The sequence below is a fragment of the Pteropus alecto genome, unplaced genomic scaffold (assembly GCF_000325575.1).
Source record: "Pteropus alecto unplaced genomic scaffold, ASM32557v1 scaffold146, whole genome shotgun sequence".
Lineage (NCBI taxonomy): Eukaryota > Metazoa > Chordata > Mammalia > Chiroptera > Pteropodidae > Pteropus > Pteropus alecto.
Window position 1 is genome coordinate 13,363,834 of NW_006442107.1, and position 19,746 is coordinate 13,383,579.

Below are 19,746 nucleotides of genomic sequence, written 5' to 3' on the forward strand. Positions count from 1 at the left end.
CATTAAGTAAATACATTTACTGAGCACAATAACGTCTGTGCTAGATGCAAGACCTACAATGATGAACAAAAGCAACACTATTTCCTGCAGTGACCTTACCATCCAGCAATGAAGGCAAGTAATCAAACACATACTTACAATAATGTACGATCAAAGTAGTGGCAAGAAGATTATATAGTGCTATGCTAGCACTTCCAAAGGGCACCTAAATGACTGAGGAACCAGGGAAAACCTCTTGGAGAAGAAACATTTAAACTGAGAGAAGAGAAGAGGACCAATGTAACAACAATATGTGAAGGGCAGGCAAAGAAAAAAGGAATCAATAAAAAGATGTAGTCAACTGTGTCCAAAGTTGCAGAGGCCACACCAGTTAAAGATTGAGTTGAGGAGGCTATTGGTGACCTTTGCCGAAACACAAGTGTGACATTATTTATGTGTTCACCAATTCCCCTACTGTTCTGGTAGTTGAAAGTTATGCTATTTTCATATCAAAGAAAGAAGCTCCTGGGCAGAAAGAGATGCTTTGTTCAGGATCACTCTGAGATAAAAACAGCTGACCATGAGGCGCAACTCTAATCCATTAGTCACAGACTCCAGACGTAAAGAACTCCAAGATTTTTATATGGCAGGTACTCCCTTCACTCTGAACACCTACATGCTATATAATAAAGACAGCATACACTTTGTATTCTGCTTAGAATGTTTTATCTGCCCCCAATGTTACAAAATTCCTACTTATCATTTCGAACTCAGCTTTCATGTCATCTCTTCCTTCATGCTTTCACTGACCTCCCAGGTAGAGTTAAACACCTTTAGTATAAAAAATGGCATATAGCTAAAATTATTTTATACATTACTATTACCTGAAGTGGCCTGTGTATTCCCACAAATCACAGTATATTGATCTTGGTATCTCTGTAGCACACAGCATGCACTTCAAAATGTTAGAGGAATGAATAAAGAAATAAAAATAAAGGAGTGCCTACTGAATTTCATGTTAGCTTTCAGTTTGGAACTGAAACAAGTAGATAGACCATGTGGTCTTTAAACTAGCCAAGAGGATAGCTAAAAATACTGATTCATTAAAAAATTTAAATTGTTCCAATCTCACAAGATTTTCCCATCTGAAGCAAACTGCTTTCCAGCCATGCCAAATTTCTCACCTCACAATCATTTCCTTTCCTCCCCTTTCAAAAAACTGTACGCATTTTTCTGACATAAACACAGGTCCAATTTACATTTCTTTTTTGTTACTCAATGACTATATATGCAACTGAAAATGGATTGTTGGTAAAATAAAAACTGATACCAAGATGAATTGATTAGCAGTGACAGACAAGAATTTCATATGAATGATTACACCCTTTTTATTCAATTGTGGTCTGTGCTGGACTACAAACGAATGATATGAGTCTGAAAATTTCCCATTAATTTTTTAAAAAGAAATTTATGGCAAATTCAGTGCAAGGTCACAGTGCAATATCCTGATGACAGTAATCTTTGATGAGAGAAAGAAATCTCTAAAATAACAGAGAAAACTTAAATGTTCTAAATACTTACAAAGGGAAAGAAGAGTCAAATGCCTCACCCAGCTCTTTCTGGACTCTAGTTTGTCTGAATAACAGCAACAAAAACATGAGCCATAGAAAGATATCTGGTTAGAGTAAAAAAGTTAAATTAACTTTTTTAGAGTTTTCTAAGCATTATAGTCTCTACCTTGTTTCTTGCAGAGTCACAAGATGTGACAGAAACAGATTTGGAACTGAGATTATTTAGATCTTTTGCTCAGATCATTAGACCCTTGTTTATTTCTCCAATTTTAAAGGTAAAGACACTTAAAAGTTCATATGCAGATATCCTAAAAAGCAGGCTATCAATATGCCACATTGATGAGAATTTTGATTTCTTTATAGTTTCCTTTTCACATAATAGTCTATGGATATACATATTCAAGCATTCATGGTAGACGTTAAAGACAAAGTTGCAAAACCGCTTCTATTGAAAACTGCATTTTTTCCTTGTTTCTAACCTGCTTAAAAATTTATCTTTTGTTTAAAGGTCTCATATTTCAGCTAGATCTGAAGGATATGTATTTTCTCCATTTAAAAGGCTGCTTTAAATCAATTTAGTCTTTTTTTGAGTTACAGCAACTAGCCTAGAACTGTAGGAAAAGAAGGCTGTTATCACACTCCTACCCCAACCAGAAGTTACTTTTTAAGGTGAACTGCAGTAACAATGATTAACACTTGAAAATTTCCAATTGTAAAATGGGTAAATTCCTGACAATACAGACCACTGAAAACAGTCCACACACTAAGCTCTCTAGACTCTGAAAGGTCAATAAGTGAAGTTGTGAGTATAATGCTTTGTGAAGCAGAGCTAAACATGCCAACCTGGGGCCTACTAGCTCCAGCCATGAGGAATGGGCTAAAAGCTTCCTAGAAAGAAGTCATCTCATCTTGCTCCCTATCTTCAAGCAGAATTTCATTCTTGTCATAAATTAAAACTCTCCATGAACTACCAATATCAATATATATGATACCTCCCCCTCATCATACTCCTATATTTGTCTACTTGAACTATTTATGCTGCTATGTAAGACCATTCATTTCTGAGTGGAAATATAAACTGAATTTAAGAGGTCCCTTAATCTTCTCTTTGCCAAACTAAGTAATCCAGTGGCATTATGCTTTCCTCATACAGTAAATCTTTCGGCTCTTTTAATTTTTTTCTTGTCATCTCTCCTTTCTTCAGATTCCTCATTAGCGTTCTCTTATTAGAGTCAGATACAACTATCATCTATGGCACAATTAAATGTTTATCATCCGGAATAGGTAAGTATCTGAATTAGAGTATCTGAAGATAACTCACTATAACCTCTACTTGGGGTGGGACACTTCTAAGTGCTTTAAAGATATTATATTTAATTTTCATCAAAAGAAAAAAAATACAAAGTACTATTATTAGTCTCATTTTACTAGTAAATCTGCACCACAGAATGGTTAACAACTTACTCAGGGTTACTTTGCCAGTGAGCTGAGATTTGGAGGTAAGTCCTAGAACCACTAGAGATCAGTGTTTCTTAAAAAGTAATGTACATGGGAATCACCTGTGAATCTTGCTAGATAGTATATACTGATTCACTAGATCTGAGGTAGGGCCTAGGATTATACATTTCTAACAGGCTTCTGAGTGATGCTGACTGCTGGCCTGGGGACCACAATCATCTTTGAGTGTGTACAGCATCTCTAAGTACTCTACCTCCTCCATATCATGGGAGGAAGCCCAATCTCCTTCTTTATGTTGAAGTATAATACATTATCGGACTCCTTTGCTTCCTTCCTTTAGTCCAACCTTAGGATATGATGGTTTTTTTCTCTCTTTTGGTCACTTGTTTTTGTCTTGGAAAAAAAAGTATATAGAAAATAAGAGATGCAAAATAACTCATTTTCTTCTTTAGAAGGACACAGCATTCTATATTTTCAGAGCAGTATAATGTTTCTATTGTGGCTGACTATTGAAGAAATACAATTAGCAAATATTACCTGTAGGGCCTAAGAAGTTATATTGGGGTAAAGAGTCCACAGGAAAAACAACCTCATTTTTTTCTCTTGTACTTTCAAACAGATATCCATCTTCTGCTCAAGCACACTTTTAAGCCTAAATTTACAGTATAATTTCTGAATTCAGTTTATCATTGCCAGACTATTAGCTATGGCCTTAGGGAAGAGCATTCTCACCAGAGTTGCATACATTTTTTAATGCAGTATGCAAATTTGAGCCAATAGAATTCTCAGTAAAAATCAAACAATTTCCATAAAACAGTATTCATAACTAGAGTGAAAATGGAGAGTTCTTATAGAATGGAATCACATCTAACATTTTAAGGTTAAATTAGAAAAAGTAGTAGGAATATCTCATTTCTTGCCTCTTTGAAAATGACTGAGGCTTTTGCTCACAAATGTAAATGATTGCTCAGAGAAAAATTAAGTAACTCCTATGTGCAGGTTTATTATCTAAACTCAGCAAATGCTGCAAAAACTGAAGGTAATAAAGCATTTTATGAACAACTTCACTTCACTGGTTCCTAATATAATTGAGCTTATGTGGACTGTTTAGCAGAATGACATTTTAAAAACTAGTAAAGAACCAGATTATTTGCTTGACCCTCCACTCAAATATTATAGAGAAATAGCCCAAAATATTCAAGGAGAAAAGTTTTACAGTATCATTAAAATCAAGGAGTTAGGTTTTTGCCTTACTGTTTTAACATTGACTCTTAAATAAATTAATCCAAGAGACCACATTTAAAAGAAAATCTCTGAGACCTAGGTTTTTATGTATACATGCTTAACAAAAGAGAATTGGATTTATTGTAAAATTAAAAGTAATGAATAGAATGGTTAAAGCTTATGATTTCTATTTAATTTTCTGACTGTTTTTAGTAATTCCACTAGGATGCAGAAAATTTCTACATTTAGTTTGCCTATTGGTGATTTTTCTTGAAAAACCAGCCTTAGCTAAGTCATGTCTGCACTGAGAGAAGGAAAAAAAAATCCTCTTTTGGACAAAGATGAGACATTTAAATACAATAGAATGTGTTCAGAAGATTGGGTCAGTGTTAGTAACCAGAAAAAAATTTTTAAGGAAAAAGGTAAAATAAGTACAATGGGATTTCGGGTTCCAGACAAGATGGAGTAAACATAATTTCTCCTATTCAACTAAGTACAGTTAAAAGCCCTGGACATCATATGTAAAACAAATATAAGACTCTGAAAGACAGGGAGAAGGTGGTAGACTGGCTAAGGGCCTTAGAAACTGGAGAAAAACACAGTGTTAGGTTGCCTAGTTTTGTTTTTGCCTCATATACTCTGGACCGGGTATTGGAGAAGTGCCAATGGAGACACACACACACACACACACACACACACACACACACACACACACAAATCCAAAAGTAGCCTGCTCTCACTAGCCAAAAGAAAAGGAAAGGGACCCTGTCTAGCAAAACCAAAAACTTTTGGACAAGAACTGCCTTACCCTAGACGACCAGCACAGAAAATACTGCAACCTCACCCATACTTCCATCAGCACATGCTAAGTGAGGAGCCTAGACTTCTAAGTATCACTCTAGCCCCTACCTCCGCTCTGCCACAGTGGTATCAGAGACCACTGAGGGGAAGCCAGTACTTTAATCCATATCTGATGGTAATAACTCCCTCCTCTACCTCTTTCACTCTCATGATTACCAGAAGAGGTCTCACAGGGAACCTAAACCTCCACTCCCATCTAGCTTTAATGAGGTGTTCCTCCCTTTTTGGGGTGGTGTCAAAGAAAGCTGAGTGGAAAACCAAGAATTTCGCACATATCAGCAGCAACAATGAAGGCCATCTGGGAAGCCCCTGCCCTTCTCAGCCAGGATGGTATCAGCAGAGGTCTAGTAAGGAGCTCAACTTCCCCCCTGCCCCCGCCCACCCACCCAATAGTAATAAAGTCCCTACCTCCCCCTGGGTGTCAAAAGAGGCTGAGTGGGGACCCTGAACTTCTTTCTCCTCCTAAAAGTAATGAGAAGGAGCCTCCTTTTTTTTCTCACTGGCGTGATGTCAGAAAAGGTCTGCTAAAAGAGATGATTTAAATAAAGACTATAACACAATATCTAAAATGTCTAGAATACAATTAAAAATCACTTGCCATATCAAAAGCCAGAATGTGAGACTTGAATGAGAAAAGACAATCAACAGATGCCACTACTGAAATGACACAGATGTTGGAATTATCTGACAAAGATTTTAAAGCAGCAATCATGGAATACTTCGATGAGCAATTACAAACAGGCTTGAAACAAATGAAAAAAGTCTCAGCAAGTAAATACAAAATATAAAGAACTGAAAGAAAATTTTATAACTGAAAATACAATAATCAGAATAGCTTAGTAGATCAGCTCAACAAAAGAATGGAGAGGACATAGAAACAAATTAGTGAAGTTGAAGATAGAACAATACACACTGTCCAGTCTAACAGGGAGAAAATAGACTGAAATAAAAAAATGAACAGAGCCTCAGGGACCTGTGGGACTGTAACAAAAGATCCAGTATTCGTGTCACTGGAGTCCTATAAAGAGGGTAGAAAGAGGGTAGAGTTGGAAAAGAATATGAAGAACTAATATTTGAAATTTCTCCAAATGTGGCAAGAAACATAAACCTACAAAGAAGCTGCGCAAGTCCCAAACAGGATAAACTCAATGAACTCTATGCCAAGTCACATCATAATCAAAATGAACACTAAAGACAAAGAAAAATCTTGAAAGCAAGAGAGAAACAGCTCATATTTAAATGGGGAAAAAATTAAATGATAGTGAATTTTCATCACAAAACTTGGGGGCCAGAAGGAAGTGGCACATTTTCAATAGCTGACAGAAAAGAACGGTCAATCCCATAATTCCATATCCAGCAAAAGTATCCTTCAAAAATGACGAGGAAATCAAGATATTCTCAGATAAAAGACCATTAAGAGAATTCAGATATATTCTAAAAGAATGGCTAAAGATTCTTTAAGTATGAAAGAAATAATGAAGGAAGGAATTCTGGAACATCAGGAAGGAAGAAAGAAGAGTATAAATATAAAGACTGTTTTCCCTTCTTGAATTGTCTAAATTATGTTTGACAGTTGAAACACAAATTATAACACTGTCCGATGTGGATAAAGAAGAAACTTATAATGGAATAACTAGGGAGTAATAGCTTGAGCAACTGCATCTGGAAGCAGAAAATTTACTCATTTTTAAGCACATCTCTAACAGAAAAGGCAGATGGCCAACACGACCTTGTTTAATATACCCACAACTTACTCACAACTCCCATCTCAAAACATCATTCCCTCGGGTCTTGGCATTCAATAAATGTGAATAAATGAGTGAGTGAATAAGTACTTTCTAAGACAAACATCTCTGTCTGTGTTCCTGACTTCCCCCTCTTCTATGTCATTCAGGTATTGTCCTATAAATTATTTTCTCTCTCATGATCTCAATAGCTTTTGGCTTCCTCACATAAGCCTTCAATTAAGTACATCTTAAGAAAAGCCTCATCAAATAATATTTTCTTCTTAAGCTGCCAACATCTCTCTCTCCTCCCCACCATTCAAAACTCTAAAAGATTAATCTATACTCATTTTCTCTACTTCCTCATTTCCAATTTAAGTTTTGGCTCAATACAGTATGTTTTTCTGTCCTGCCACTTTACTTATACTGTATTCTTGACAAATATCCTCTATTTTTTTTTTTTTTTTTAGGCGAGGCAACCCTTGGCTGACCTCACAGATTGCAAGGACCCTGTCAGCTTACAATCTCTTATTTTTTATTTTTTACACCTACAGCACCTGGTCTTCCTAGGTGGTCTCCCATCCAAGTACTAACCAGGCCCGACCCTGCTTAGCTTCTGAGATCAGATGGGATCAGGCTTGTTCAGGGTGGCATGGCTGTAGACTCCTCTAATCTATTAAATACAACAACCTGATTTTGGTTTTTTATCCTTCTTGTTGGCCACTTTCTCCTTCTTCAAACAATCTCCTCTCCTGAGTTACTGGTTATTCTGCTTTCCTTACAGATTACTCCTTTTTAAATCTCTTTCACTGACTATTCCTTCTTCTATCCACCATTAAATGCAGATATTTCCTAAGATAATTTTCTAGGACCTATTCTGTTTTCACTACTTCTTCCTATAACCTTATATTCTAGCGCAGCTTCAAACTCAATATATATGCTGGTGATCCCCAAATTTCTATTTCTTAACTATTCAAGAAAAGAAGTGTGATATGAGGTTCTATAGCAGTCCCACATTGCAAACATGATTATTATCCAGTGGAGGTACATGAATATATTTGGCACTGTACAGTTTATAAAACAAAGGCAAGACCATTGGTAAAGCTCCAATTTCTCAAAATGTTTTCAGTATTTTCAAATCATAATGTCTGTGTTTTACATTTAAATAACAAAAGTTAATACTCCAAAAAAGTTTTAATATCCTATTACTGTTGGATTATCATCAAAATGTTGTTTAACGATGTCACTTTATTATAAAGAAAGTGCTAACACATACCAGTTTCATTTGAAGGAAACGTGAAATTTAGTTTACTAGAGAATAATATTACACGATTAGTTCCCGACTTGATTACCCTTTGAAGTGAATCCAAAATGACAAGTAAATTAAGTTAAGGTTACCTATATACAATAAAAAAGAAATCACAGTGAATAAAATTAAGGACTATGTTATCCATCAAAATAAAATTTCTTCTTTTCTCCAACTGGCATCAATAAGATTACAGTAATATTCAATTTTCTAACACTCAAATGAATTGTTTTCTAGTTCCATCTATACCACTTGTGCAATAACTGTTTAAAAATGACTTAAAAGCAATGAAAGAATGCTAAATAACACCTCGCACTGGTAAAATCACTGATACAACCTATTTATACTAACGGAATAAAGATTACAACAAGCACTACATTACTTTACTGGATTTGACATTTTCAATGATCAAGCAGGTTATGTATATCTTCCCCCCAGTTCAGGTAATGGCTCTGAAATATATAGACCATGCAGAAATGATAGACTGCGTTTTAAGATATGCAGATCACCATACAGGCATCAACAGGTGTTAATGCAGAGCAAGTCAAGGAAATATCTAAGAAAGGCTTAATAATGAAAGTAGTTTTGTACTTAAATACTGCAAAAGAAATTTTAGTTCTTTTACTCAAGGCAAATCTATTCTTTTATAATAAATATGTATTTAAAATTGGATTATGGTTAACTTCATGCAAGTGTTAGGTACCAAGTATCTGACACTCCCTTTGAATACACAAGTATCAAATAAACAAGGCAGGCACTCTGCACATCTTTTCCTTGGCATTTTGTTAACTCCTTCAGTTCAATAAAAGGGTTTTATGTAAAGATGCCAACAGGCCATGATGCCTGTACCCAGAGAGCAGTCTATGTACACATCCTGATAGGGTTCAGAAAAATAAATATGCTTTGTCATCATTTCTAAGGATGCCTCATGGAATAGGATTTGGGAATGTTCTGTCTCTAGGAAATGGTAGAGGATTTTTAAATTCATGTATTTGTCAATCCAATTGCCAGTGAAATCTCCCTTTTAATAAGTAGTAGGAGTGATGATAATGTAGCTGAAAACATTCACTCCCCAGAATGTAGACATAATCTCTCAGCTATATGCTTCGATTTCTATCATACACGAGAGATCGATTAAAAATGAAATGCAAGCTCCACTGGGTGGCACAAGACTTAGTAACAGGAAAGGTTACTTACTCCTGCTACTAAAAATTATTCTGCCTTTTGTTTTCTCATTTAAAAAATATATTTAGATTATGAAATTAAAACAAATAAAAGTAACACTGTATAATTTAACTGTCATTTTCTACCAAATTGCTTATAACTATAACCATAAAATGATAATAATCTACCATATGTGCAGCTGCAAAACTAAGAAAAGCACTGGTCAGTGCTCCTGCGAAATGTGAACCTACTACTCCCCCTGGTGCCTGTGCAACTGAATTGCAATAAAATAAAAAATCATTTCTCCAAGTGTGAACTTTCATATACCATACTGTCAGTTCTTCCATAATGCTTGTTTTGAAAACACAAATTTGTTTCAGTGCATTTGATGTATCCATAAATAATTTGAGCAAAATGTGAACATCACCCAGGATAAACACTAGGTGCAGGCAGAAAATGGCACTCAGCTGACACAAGCCCAGTAGGACCGCACAAAACACACATCCGCACGCCTCATACCTCAAACATCTACCAGCTATGTGTTCACCTGCATTATGAGCCACACTCACCAGTATCAATTGTTAAAACTTTCCATCCAACCTCAGTAACCCTTCTTCTATCACCTTACAATAGCTCATAAACTGTAACCCTTTCAAAGTCCACTTCTACAAGCATGCTTAATGTATTCTTAAGGTAAGGCATCATATTTTAGTATTTATACATTTCTTAATTATTTGTGTAAAACTGTGATATCGTTTTTATTGGGTTACTTTAAAAAATGTTTCACTGATGAAGTTTTGGAGCATTGGCCCCTAAGCCCATTTTCCCCATAAACACTGTGGATTTTGGAGGGTATGATTTTGCACAGTGTGGTGATTTTTAGGAACACATATATCTCCTTATAACAGAACCAGCTATAATAAACAATAAAATTTAAATGCCTCTACTACATTTGTATATAGGACAAACAATTATCTAAATTTTGTAACTAAAAAAATGTGTTTTATGTATCTATTTCCATGAAAGTGTCACTTTTAGAAAGGCTCTCTTCCTCAGTTACAGACCATTATAAAAATTCAGGAGGAAAAATATATATTTATAGCCACTTTTCCTATTTGAGCTATTAATCATACCAAATAGTGTGGGCCACTGCTCTAATTTGACAACCAAATACTTTTCAGAAGTCTGAGGTGAGAAAAGGTCCAACTGACTCAAAGAATAGTCCAGATGATTCTTTATTTTGGGTTCATATGTCATTCAAAATTTGAACTGGCCAAAAAGCTGCATAAAAGAAAAATAAGCAAACCATGAAGGAGAGAGACTGGGTTCAAGGAACGCAAAGAGCCCAAAAAGCTGTTTTCACCAGTGATAAATGCAGTTTCTTATAAGCCTTCCACTTTTTTTTTTTTTCTGAAAAATACCAGTATTACATTCAGATAAAAGAGAAGTCAGGATATAACCTTTAGGAATTCATAATCCTTCATTTAGTTAATACTTTGCTTATACTTAATGCTTCACAATCATACATCTTCTTTATCAGAGTACACTTCAATATTAGCAGTTTGTCTACACCGGGTTTAACCTTTCACATTATCAACCTGCTGTAAATAGAGAAAAACTTATTATCAGGCAAGAAGTCTAGAAGTGTGATCCATAGACAGCAGCACTGGTATCGCCTGGGAGCTCGTAAGAGATGCAAATCCTGGGATCCTCTCCAGATATGGGTCCAAGTATGCATTTTATCAAGCTGCCCAGGTGACCAATGTACTGAGGATTACTGGTTTAAACTACTATGATGAAGTTCCAGGTTCCATTTCTGCCTATCTTGCACTTCTATAGAGTTAAGATAAGCAGCTTTCAGGCCACCAAAGTCATAGCTCTTTTACAGTGAATTAACTAAAATGCTAATTTTAAAAAATTGCTGTTTGTTAGTCTTTCTAATCTTGTTAGAATACAATCTGTCTGGATCACAATAGATGGTTAGACTGGATCACAAACATACTGGGAAAAATTGATTAAATACGAATAAATATTAACTTCTAAGAAGGCAGTTTCTTAAGTACATATAAAATATAAAACATGTTTTTTCATATGCAAAACAAGACGTTTGTACAAAAACTCTAGCAACTTATGCTTGTGTCACATGTCTAGGATATATTTCGTTAATTAAATAAACATTTAAAAAAACTACAGAGAGTTCATGTTTTCTTCCCCAATTGGATTATAAAAGCATCAAACTGACTGTCCTGGTTACAAAGAATTAAAATGTACAGAAAAAAAAAGATTTAATAATAATACCTATATAAGATTTGCTGTGATAAGACATTTATTATAGAGTTCTACTGAAAGCTATTATACATCTCATTAATACATGCATACTGTCATATAAGTTTTAAGTGCCAAGTACCCAGGAATTCTCTGGTAAAATGACCTCTGTTCTTTTAAGCTATAACCTGACCTAACACACAGTATATACTTGACACAAACTAGCTTGGCTGCTTCATTAGGACAAGGAGGTGCAAGGTGCTGAGGGGTACACTATTCTGTGTGTGTGTGTGTGTGTGTGTGCACGTGCATTTTTTAAATTGAATTATATTTGACATATTACACTGTGCAAATTTAACATGCACAACATGTTAATTTGATATTTGTATATTGTAATATGATTGCTGTTGTAGCGAAAATTTGTACCTCTTATCACGTCAGATAATCATCATTTCTTTTTGTGGTGGGAATATTTAAGATCTAGTCTCTTAGCAAGTTTGATGTTTATAATACAATATTGTCGTCTATATTCACCATACTGTACATTAGATCTCCAAGACTTATTTATCTACTAGTTGTAAGTTTTCTACTCTCCCTGACCTGTTTCTTACAAGTCCACTGTACATACACTGCAGAATCTTTAGAAATGATGAGCCCCCATAAACATATACAACATAAAATAACAACAAAAATGAAACAAAAACTAACATTGAACCAAACCAAACCTAAAATCCCCACCAACCAACTATATAGTTCCAGATAACATAAGGTATTACCTGGCCATATGCTATCTCGGATGGCAAAGATGGCATTATTTGGGCATCTTTTCATGAGAAGAGAAAATGCCCTTTACCTTAAGCTATTAACTAAAAGGTTTATACCAAAAGGTCTCCACATGTGCTGTTTTTATTAAGTGACTGCAGGTCTGGGTCAATGGAAAAAAAGAAAAAGGAGCAGGAAAGTAGAATAAAAGGAGCAAGAAAGTAGAAGAAAATGCAGCAAGGAAAAAAAATATGTATGCTCAGGCAAACAGACTAATCAATAAAGGGTAAAAATAAACAAAAATGAAAAAAAAACAAACAAAAAATAAATTTCTTCTTAATTCACTGGAAGGACTACAATTCTTCTGCTTTCCTCAGAAAGATAAGGACACAAAATCTTGAAGTTGGAATTCTGGACACAACTATTAAAGATCAGAATCAGCAAGATGGGAAAAACAAAATAAACAATTGCGCTAGGAAGTAAAAGCACAAAAACACAAATGAAGACAGAAAAGAGACACCTGTTTGGATCTACACATCTCATTTTGGGTGGATGATCCCCACCCAAACTTAGGCAAAGTTTTTCTGTGAAGTACCAGATGTTATTTTAGGTTCTGTGGGCCATACAGTCTCCACAATGAAATAATTCTGCCATTGTAGCACAAAAGTAGCTATAGACAATACATAACCAAATGAAGATGACTCTGTTCCAATAAAACTTTATTACAAAGTAGGCAGTGTCCTGACTTTGGCCTACAGGCTGTAGTTTGCAATCTGCTAAAACCTACCTGAGAACTAGAAAGCCTATGGCTGTAACTTTCCTGGGGTTTTATGAGAAATAGATTGAAGAAATGATGAGTGAGAATCACTTGACTTTGTCAAGAAAGTGGTCTCTAAGATCACTGTGGTTGGTTTTAACAGAGATAAGCCCTTTTAAAACTTAGACTCATATTTAAAAAAAAAAAAACATTTATTACAGACTTTATCATATTGCAATGACATATACTTTTACTTTCCTCAAATTTTGTCCTGGTTACTTTCATTGATTTATTAAATAATTTTCCACAGGAAATGCAGCCAGGGCAATTAGAAAAGAAAAAGAAATAAAGGCAACCAAAGTGGAAAGGAAGAAGCAAAATTGTTTCTATTTGCAGATGACATGATATTATACATAAAAAAGTTTAAAGACTCCATCAAAAAACTGTTAGAACTAATAAACGAATTCAGTAAAGCTGCAGCATACAAAAGCAATATACAAAAGTCAGTTGCTTTTCTATATACCAACAATAACCTTTCAAAAGGAGAAGAAAACAATCCCATTTACAATGGCATAAAAAATAATAAAATACTGAGGAATAAATTCAACCAAGGAGGTGAAAGATCTGCACACTGAAAACTATAAGAAATTGATAAAAGAAACTGAATAAGACACAAATAAATGAAATTTATTCTGCCTTCATGGACTGGAAGAATATTTTTTAAATGCCTATACTACCCAAAGCAATCTACAGATTCAGTGCAACCCCTATCGAAACTCCAACAGCATTTTTCACAGAAATAGAAAAAAAATCCTAAAATTTGTATGTAACCACAAAAGACCCCAACTAGCCAAAGTGATCTTGAGAAAGAACAACAAAGCTGGAAGCATCATCCTACCTGATTAAAACTATATTACAAAGCTATAGTTATCAAACAGTATGGTACTGGCATAAAATAAACATATAGATCAATGGAACAGAATAGAGAACCTAGAAGAAAACCCACATATGTATGGTTAATTAATTTATGACGAAGGAGCCAAGAATATAATGGGAAAAGGATAATCTCTTCAATAAATTGTGCTGGAAAACTAGACAGCCAAATGTAAAAAATAAAACCAGACCACTATACACAAAAATCTTACACCATACACAAAAATCAACTCAAAATGGATTAAATTTGAATGTAAGACCTGAAATCATAAAACTCCTAGAAGAAAACATAGATGGCAAACTCTTTAACATTGGTCTTGGTAATGATGCTTTGAATTTGACACCAAAAGCAAAAATAAACTAGTGGGACTACATCAAACTAAAAAGCTTCTGCACAGCAAAGGAAACCATCAACAAAATAAAAAGGCAACCTATGGAATGGGAGAAAATATCTGCAAATTACATTCCCACTAAGGTGTTAATATGCAAATTATACAAGAAACTCATAAAACTCAATGGCAAAAAACCAAATAACCCAATTTAAAAATGGGCAAAGAATCTAAACAGATGTTTTTCCAAAGAAGATATTCAAACAGCCAACAGGTACATGAAAAGGTGCTCAACATCACTAACCATCAGGGCAATGGAATGATCTTTATTTGTGGGCAGAAACATAACTATCAGTCACATAAAAGGGTAATGATGGGACTTCAATAAAAAGCTATACTTAACTGAAATGACTAAAACACAGAAATGAGGAAAATCTTGCAAAGACTGAAAAAAAAGCAAGAGACACATTTATACTTTCACTTCATCTCCACTCTAAAAAATAAACAAAATTGACCAAACTAAAACCCTGCTGTTTTTCTTTCTTATTTCCGTATCCTCAATTTTTGGCTGAGTTCCTGAAGTCCAGAAGTCTGACCTTCTGAGGGAAAAAGCCCTATGAAAAAAGTATGAAAAACACATAGTGCAGACTTAATATATATATATATATATTATAGTGAATATACATCCTATATACAAGGATGAATGTACTTTCGTCATTTTTATACACCAATTAAAAATGGAATTTGAAATCAGTTCCAGTATCATAACAAGTTTTCATCTTCTACTAATTCCGCAAACAAAAAACACTCAAAACAGAGCACCTCAGTTTTGTTTGTTTCTTACCTCAAAGTAAATGCCTCAGAATATGCTATGGAGCCACTTTCCCACATTTACTGTTGAATTTCATTTATCTTTCATGGCTTTTAAGTAATTATTGTAAATGTCAGCATTAGAAATACTTAAATCTCGAACTTTTTTTTAATGTAAATTGAAGGATTATTACAAATGTTTATGGTCATTGATGTGTCTAATATGGTCTATGTCATAAAGACAATAAAAGCAGCATCATAAGCTTACTTTCAATATAAATTACTTTTGTTCATATTATGATAATTTTTCCTCTATGCTCCCTTGAAGATGTAAAATAAACTAATAGAATAGGTTGGATCATGGATAGAAAGTAAGGAAAAGGCTATTACGTTTAAGTGCCCACAGTTTAAATCTTTTATAACTGATTTTGTTAAATTACACATTATACTTTCTATGTAATATAATATGCAAGGTGGAATTCTATGGAGCAAAAACATTCTTATAATAGAGAATATAAAACTATAAGTAAACTGTTAAACATTAAAATAAATAAAACTAAAATTTAGAAAAATAAAATAGCTAAGCTTAGTAATCTTAAAAAAAATTATAGCATAGCATATATTCCCTAAAACAAAGAACTGCAAAAACATTGCAAAATAGCAAATTACTGACTACTCTCTTTCTGGTTTACAATGCTGGAGAATAAATTAATAGTTCACAATTTTAAAAGTCAGAGAAAAACAAATCATCAAATACTTGATAGAGTTAAGCTACCTCAAGAGTTAGGCCAACTAGAACCAGAAGTCCTCTCAGTACTTGCAAAGAAAAAGGTCAGAAATTTGAACTGTCTTTACAAACCGAAGTCCTAGCCAAAAGATTTCCTTATCATTTGGGGTTCTTGCTCATTTTTTTCTTTCTTTTTTTTTTCTTTTATTTTGCCTTTTCACTAGATTAATATTGGATAAAAGGAATAAAAATCCATGATGACAGTCTTAGTGACTGTCCTGATTTTGCAATATGCACAACCAATGGAGAAATATATTGAATGACATAAAGACATTATTAGGTAGCAAAAACTGATAACTATGGCAAAGTATAGGACTCTAACCTTGGAAAGAAAAGTTTTTACTTCAATAAAATTATTGTGACTTGCTATGGAATTATGCGGAATTGTTATAGCATTTAAGCTGTACCATAATATTCAGATTCATTTTGAATGGCATACTCTTTATTCATTCTACATTTAAAATAGAAGAAGAATCAAGGCAAAAATGAGTGGCCAATGCTTTTATCTAATTTAATCAAACGGTAGAACATTAATTATAAAGTGGAATCTGTAACTAAATGCAAAGCATGATATGAGATTCATTCTTCTAATATCACAGAATCAAAGCATCTTGATGCACAACTAACCTCATTATACAGCACGCTTTATAACATCTCTTTGTGGGTACTCAAATACCTATTAAAGAATATACTCTTATTCATTCATTTCAGCATTGCTATTATTATTTTAAAAACCACTACTGTTAGATTCAAAATTAGAAAGGCAGTTCTATATGTGAAGTATTTCTTCTTAGAACTATTTAAATATATGTATAAAAGACATATGATTAGAAAAGACGTCTACCCTGCTTAGAATGCAAAAAGTCTCTGGAGAATGTTGCTATTATACTAACAATGAGAAAGAGCTAGATACTCTGTAGAATAAAATTTGGGGGCCCATCAGAGTTCAGGACACAAGACAATCAGGTGAACTGAATTCCAAAGGGTGACCGGCCTCTCTAAAGAGAGACTGGACACAGAATGCTGAAGTGGTCGCCATAAAAAGAAGCTAAGAAGAAAACACCTAAAAATTTTAACAAATTATTAAAGGCTGAGTATGGGCTACACATCCCTGGGAGCACCAGATACAAAGAGAGTTCGTACTCACTTGCTCAATTTTTTTAACAAGCCCCTACCAGGGGCTTATAAGAAATAATGAGGCTAATACAAGAGACCTAATAGAGTCCTCGTCAGTGGTGCATATGTATAAAACTGCTCAATTCTTGGACCCTTCTCTCAGAGAAAGTAAATTCTTGGGCCCTTCTCTCATAGAAATTAAAGCTGGAAGCTTCTATAAGAAAGTCAGGAAACACTCCTGCCCTACCTACACCCAGGGACCAGGAACACTAGGAAAAACCCATCAGTACTCTAGAATCCACAATAAGCACAAGGTAGCAGAAGCCCACTAGAGAAATTTAAAGTCTGGTACACAGAAGAGAACAAAAGTAACAATAAAACCCAAATCCAATTCCACTAGTGACCAGAATGACTGACACGCACACTGCCTGCCTGCCTATAGAAGAAAAGGGGTGCCCATTTCTGAGCATAAATACTGTTTACCTCAGTCTCTACTGTTCTTTAACGTACAATGTCAGGTATTAAATACAAAGTAAAGAATTCTTTTGACGGCCTTATCAGTAGGCTGGATACAGCACAGGAAGCAAATAACTTGAAAATAAGGCAGCAGAAATAATTCAAAATGAAACACAAAGAAGATAAAAAAACAAAAACAAAAACAAAGCATCCTAGATCTCTGATGCCTTATCGAACTCGTGTAACCAGAATCCCAGAAAGACATAAAAGAGAAAGAATATTTGAAGAGATACTGACTGGTCAAGAACTTTGCAAAATTAGTGAAACAAAACAAACCACAAACCAAAGAAGCTCTAAGAGCTCCAAATAGGACATGGGGACACGCACACACATACTCCTAAACATATCATAGTCAAATTGATGAAAATGAAAGCCAATGATAACATCTTGAAGAGAAGAAAAATTTTTTAAACTACTGAAACAAAAGCATATCACAATAGCAGCAATTTTCCACATTTGTAACCTGATAATTACGAATAATAATAAAAAAAACAGATATAATTGTGCACTTACTATACGTCACACATTCCTGTTACAAAAATCCTATGAAGTGCAATTAATCCCTTATTTTACAGATGATGAAACTGAGATGCAGGGAAGTAAATCGCTCACGATCACACAGAATCTATGAAACTGTGTTCAAATCTCAGCAGTGTGGCACCAGTCCCTGCTCTTAATCACTCTACCATTCTGTTTTGGCCAAGATCTTTATCTCTAACCCATTCGGGTCCTATAAACAGCAAAAATTAATACCACCATCACTACCACCACACATTCTGCCCAGTCTGTGCTCCTAAAATAGAAGCAACTTCGTTGAAAGGAAGAACAGAAACGTCCACTATCCCTGCTGGCAGTGAATGTTAGCACAGTTTTCACAATTCTTTCTAAATAAACATTTCTAGGCAACAGGAAATTTGGTCTTTAACTGTACTATTTGGACGTATTTTTGTGCTGAAGTGCACCTTCTCGTTCTTACCAGGGCATTCCCTTTAGGAGCCACTTCTCTCCCTTCTCTCCTTTAAAGCACAATGAAAATAATCCTATCAAGAAAAATGATATTACTCTTTCTAAATTCACAGCAGGCATAGTCTCCAGGAAACGGTTTTGTCAATGTTATGATTGATTTACTTTTAATAAGCTTTTTATTTTAGAATATTTTTAGGTTTACAGAAAAGTTGCAAAAATATTACGGAGAGTTCCTATATACCTCTCATACAGTTCTATTATTATTATATTACTGTGGTACATTTGTCACACCTAAGAACCAAAATTGTTATATTACTATTAACTACACTCCAGACTTTATTTAGATTTCACTTTTCCATTAATGTCCTTTTTCTGTTCCACAATCCAATTCAGAGTACATTTGTCATGTTGCCTTAGTCTCCTCTAGCTTGTGATAGTTTCTCAGTCTTTCCTTGTTTTTCATGACCTTGATAATTTTAAGAAATACTGGCCAGGTATTTTAGTAGAACGTTTCTCAATTTGAGCTTTTCTGATATTTTTCTCATGGTTAGAGAAGGGTTATAGATTTTTGGGAAGAATATCACAGAGGTGAAATGCCACTGTCATCACATCAAAGCAGGGGTACGTGACATCTAAGACACCAGTGACATTAAACTTGACCACTTGTTAAGTTAGTGTATGCTAGGTTCTCCACTTCAAAGTTATTTTTCCTTTGTTGAAAATAGCCCACTCTCTGGAGTAGAAGCTGGGAATTACGTTCCACCTTCTCAATAGGGAGTTATCTGCATTATTTGAAATTCTTCTATAAGAAAGAGTTGTCTCTTCAACCTCAGTTGACTAATTTATGTTTCAGCTACTGTTTAAAATGCAGTGGGCAAAAAAAGGGTAAGATACATTAAATGTTTTTAGCGGAGATTTCACTTTCTTAAAGCTAAAGAACAAGCCCCTAGCTCACTTTCCAGCCCAATTCTACTAAAAAAAAATTTTTTTTCAATTATTGCAGTTGGGTAAAAAATTCTGCCCAGTACACATGCAGAAAATTAACCTTAGGAAAGAAGCAAAGCTCATCCAAAGTATGCTCTGAATGGAAGAATATGGAATAGGACTTTGTCTTCACATCACTGTGAAACTAAAGTCATACACACACACACACACACACACACACTTTCTCTCTCCCCTCCCCCCCCTTTCCCTCTCTCTCTCCCCTCTTCTTTTCTC

General features: G+C 34.5%; 1 protein-coding gene and 1 non-coding gene across 6 annotated transcripts in view; both read right to left on the reverse strand.

The window, feature by feature from the left end:
• Positions 1-19,746, reverse strand: part of KIAA1328 (KIAA1328 ortholog) — a 228,696-nt gene that overhangs the window by 140,687 nt on the left and 68,263 nt on the right. The gene's annotated exons all lie outside the window — the stretch shown is intronic.
• LOC112469274 lies at positions 7,363-7,481 on the reverse strand. Its single transcript, XR_003042603.1, has one exon. It is a non-coding gene; the product is annotated as a 5S ribosomal RNA (ribosomal RNA).